Source organism: Carassius auratus, chromosome 45, assembly GCF_003368295.1.
Source record: "Carassius auratus strain Wakin chromosome 45, ASM336829v1, whole genome shotgun sequence".
Lineage (NCBI taxonomy): Eukaryota > Metazoa > Chordata > Actinopteri > Cypriniformes > Cyprinidae > Carassius > Carassius auratus.
The window spans coordinates 9,523,594-9,528,052 of NC_039287.1; the positions used below are offsets into that span (position 1 = coordinate 9,523,594).

General features: G+C 37.8%; 1 long non-coding RNA gene across 1 annotated transcript; it reads left to right on the forward strand.

Annotated features, from left to right (window-relative positions):
* Positions 1 to 2,298, forward strand: LOC113063199 (uncharacterized). The gene is made up of 3 exons (XR_003278642.1): positions 1 to 14; positions 583 to 638; positions 2,024 to 2,298. It is a non-coding gene; the product is annotated as an uncharacterized LOC113063199 (long non-coding RNA).
* Positions 2,299 to 4,459: the final 2,161 nt, after the last annotated feature.

Consider the following 4,459-nt stretch of genomic DNA (forward strand, 5'->3'; position numbering starts at 1 on the left):
TGATTTGGCACCAAGTGAGTACTTCATCAGGCCCAAACACACTCTACACAAGCATGTAAACGCTTCTAGCTACACAGCTTGATTTCACATGCCGGTGTGTTCTGTGATGTGTCAGAATCAAGCACAAGGATGCCTTGCATTCTCAGCTCCAAGAGACGCAGCTATAATGGGCTTCAGCACAGACGGTTTTGTCTTTCAAGTCAAGTTGCTCAGAATCAAGAAGCTTGCAGAGTTTGTTCAACTTGACATGTTTATAGCTGAATGCACATCCGGTTTAATCCAACACTGATATTTGTACCACCACATGAATGCAAGAATCTGTAAGAAAAAAAAAACAATTTACAATGACCATTTGCATTCAACAAATTTGTGTACCTGCGTAATATGTTTTCTGTTCTAATGATTTTGTTTCAGTTCTTATTTGTGAATTATAAAACAATTGTGTTACTTAAACACGCAGATGCAGAATATAGAAAAGTTAACTCTTTTTACATATGGCACTTTTCCACCAGCAGCATGTTGACTTATTGCAGCAACGGAGCATTGCCGAAACGTAAGAATGGTGTTCTCTGTGTGTTTTAGATGAGAATGTACACGAGTTGGCCGTGGAACTGGTCCAGCTTGGCTTCATTAGTGAGGTAAGATGTTCCACTCAAGATTTAATATAAACTATCATTCTTTTTTGAAAGAAAATACTTTCCTTTCTTTCTCTTCATAAAAAAGTATCACGTTTCATATCACCACAATAATATTAAGGTGCACAACTATTTTCAACAGTAATAAGAAGAAATGTTTTTTGAGCACCAAATCAGCATATGAAAATTTTTACATGATGCTTCAGAAATCAGTTTAAAATTTTATTCAAATAAAAAGCTACATTGAGATGTTTTCATACTGTACTGTACTTTTGATCAATAATTGCATACTTAGTGAGCATAAAAAACTTTTTCCCAAAACAATAAAAACGTTACAGAACCCACCTGAGTTTAATGTCATCACTGACTTGAAATTCTCTTAGATTATGAATTTGAATAGGCTTGAGCTGAAACTCATCTGTCACCAGGGGGCAGATTTAAAGATAAATGAGTATGAAAATCGATATATCAATCAAACAACCCCCCCCAGTTTCATTGTTGCATGGTTACTGTGTTTAGTTAGGATGTTGAGATCACGTAATGTCTGTACATTTATTTATTTTATTTTGTAATTTTTTTTTTAACATTTGTCACCAGGTTCAAATGTACAAAGCATTAGTGCCAGCATCCATAATAAAATGTTTCCAATCAATAATCCAGTTGCTTGAGGAAATGCTTGCGAACCGCTTTGGCTGATTCTTGGAAGAGTAAGAAAGGGAGCAAGGACAAACAGTGTGAGCTTAATCGAAAGAACAGAGTAAGAGTCCATGGATCAAATCATGACCCAAAAACCGACATTAAATTTTCTCTATTAATGCAACAAACCAGGGCCAGACCTCTCACCGGAGAATACCACAATAGAGCTTGGCACTATACGGCAGCTTTTCCATCTGCACTGCCATGGCTTTTTGTTAGGTAGTACCATTAAAACGATTTGATGCTGTTCACAGCCAGTTTTCTTCATTTAAAGTCCCCCCGCCCCAGTCGTAATGAGAAGTCCGTGCTCTTTCCTTGACTATAATCAAGGAATTCTCAGTTCATCCCATGGGTAATGTCATCTATTTTGGCCACTTTTGTAAGAAATGCTGCTGTACCACTCTGTGTAACTCCAGCATTTTCCCCTTTTCTTCTCTTTCTAACCTGCACTGCCACAATAGTTAATTCAGCTTTTTACATTCACTTTCTTTGCTCTTGTTCCTTTTGATTGCACTATTTGTTTGATTTTATAATCAATTCCAATTCTATTGTGATCTGCCTGAGATTTCAGTTGAGCTTTGCTGCAGCCCTTTTAAGTTTCCTGTTAAGGATAAAGTTTTATTTAATTTTTTCTTCAGTTCCCTGGTGCCACTTTGTTTGAAACAATTTTTCTCTTTTCTGGCTCTGTCAAGGGGGATCAGCCACGTCTCACTACTGTGCTGGAAGAGGCGTTCTCTAGATTCTACAGCCGGAACGGCTCGCTGAATCCTGTGACCGTTTCCTCGTAGCAGAGGGGCCAGTCTGCCTGCTCCTCTCCACCATCCTTCAGCTTCACGCACGGACGGGACTCTAGCGCTTCATCACTTGGAGGATTGTGGTGCTTGCTTTGTTTAGGAGGGATCAGAACGCCTCGAACTGAACCTCCCGAAAGAAAAGCACCCCTGCGCTCTGTTCTTCACACCGCTTTTTTTTTAAGGTGGTGGAAAGTGTTTGGCTGATGGTTCCTGTGTACCATTTATTCTGTCAGTGTAGCAGTCTGCTTCTCTGTTTTAAAAGAAGAAAAAATGACTCGTTATTATTTAATCAGTATTACGAGCTGTATTTTGAGGCGTTTGCTTACAGTATGTGTGGGATCAGTTACTTCTGGTTTGCACTTTAGCAAATTCTTGTCTTTTTAGGGACATCACATGCATATTTCATGATCTTTTATTCACCCTTTCAATCATTCATTTATTCTTTTTTTATTATTGTAAGAGGAATGCATTAATGTGTTCTTTAGAAATAACCAAATAACATTGTCTTTGTATTTTTTAAGGCGCACATTAACTGTGTTTAACTTTGGTCTGCAATGCAAGATCTACGACAACTGTGAAAGCAAAGGGGTTCTCCAAGCATTGAAAAAAAGCAAACAGATTATTTATCTATATGCATATGGTCTGTTTTGAAGCGTGTTTCACTTTCATCATCATGGCTGTTTTTTTTTATTGTATTTTTTAGTACCTGTGAATGTATGCTGTAAGTTTGGGGGAAGTCGTGGCCTAATGGTTAGAGGGTTGGACTCCCAATCGAAGGGTTGTGGGTTCTAGTCTCGGGCCGGACGGAATTGTGGGTGGGGGGTAGCGCATGAACAGCTCTCTCTCCACCTTCAATACCACGACTTAGGTGCCTTGAGCAGGGCATCGAACCCCCAACTGCTCCCCGGGCGCCGCAGCATAAATGGCTGCCCACTGCTCTGGGTGTGTGCTCACAGTGTGTGTGTTTGTGTTCACTGCTCTGTGTATGTGCATTTCGGATGGGTTAAATGCAGAGCACAAATTCTGAGTATGGGTCACCATACTTGGCTGAATGTCACTTCACTTCTTCTTGTTTTCATTTTAATGGCTTCTAAGAGAAGGGCACTTGATTTGACTGTTTTCCCTGTATATGATACAGATATGAGTTTCAGTGTAAAGAAATGTTCGCCAGTGCACCTGACGTATTAAAATGTGCCTTCAGCAGACACAATCCATGTTCAGAAGACCCGTAGACTGACAAACACATTGTATGATTCCTTTTTTTTTATTGTGCAGATCCTGTAGTGGTGTCTTCCTTCTCAGCTGGTCTGCATGATAATATACTGTTACAATTTTTTGGTATATTTACAGTATATTAAAACTCCTAGGGTTTCTGGTGGTGCGTTTGTTGGGCAGCATAATTTGGGGCGAGTTTGCACTGATTTGTTTTATGTTGATGGCAATAAATTTCATATTCACCTTGATGGTACATCAACATCATGTTGGCTAGTTTGAAATTATGCATGAAATGTGGTTTTAACAACTGAAATCTGCAATTTGACGGGAATGTAAATGATTTCAGATAAACTGAAATGCACTCAACAATGTGGGTTTTTTTCAGTGCAGAGCAGTAGTAACAAATTGAAACAATGTTAAATGGATGATTAATTCTGTGATCATTTTGAAAGAAGCAACAGACTTGTATCAAGCGCTCTCTCAGTTTGGTCTGTTTAACAGGCTGAAAATATGGCTCAGAATCATTTTGAGGTGTCTATTTTATCTCATGCAAAACATCCAGAAACCCATAACTGCTTTTACTCTGTTGACCCTCTAGCTTTTAAAATTCACACCATTTATTGATATAAAGAAGAGATACGGAGTTTTTTCATTCTTTGTTTCATTTCATCTCCTAAGGACAATATTAAAAGAAACTGTTCACCTAAAACGACCTGTCGTTATTTATTATTGCATGTGTCATTCCAAATCTAAACCCATATTACTTATTTTTCTCTGTAGAATACATATACTGTATTTTTTTAAGGAATTTTTAAACTCTTTTTGTCCAGATAATACAGTTAGTGGGGTCCAAAAATGACACTGAACCCCACTGACTTTCATTTAATAGGTTTGGTAAAAAAAAAAAAAAAGAAAAAATGGGTGAGTAAATGACCTTTAATTTTTGGGTGAGTGCTGCCTTAAAGTCTCTTGTGGAAAAGAATGCAAGATTATCATTGAAAATGACTTTATTATTACTTCCAGAATTATTGGAAGAAAACAGCCCTTGCACAAATGCACAATTAGACATCAAAATCTTTTTTTTTTTTTTTTTTCAAAGCAATCATTTTACATAAATTG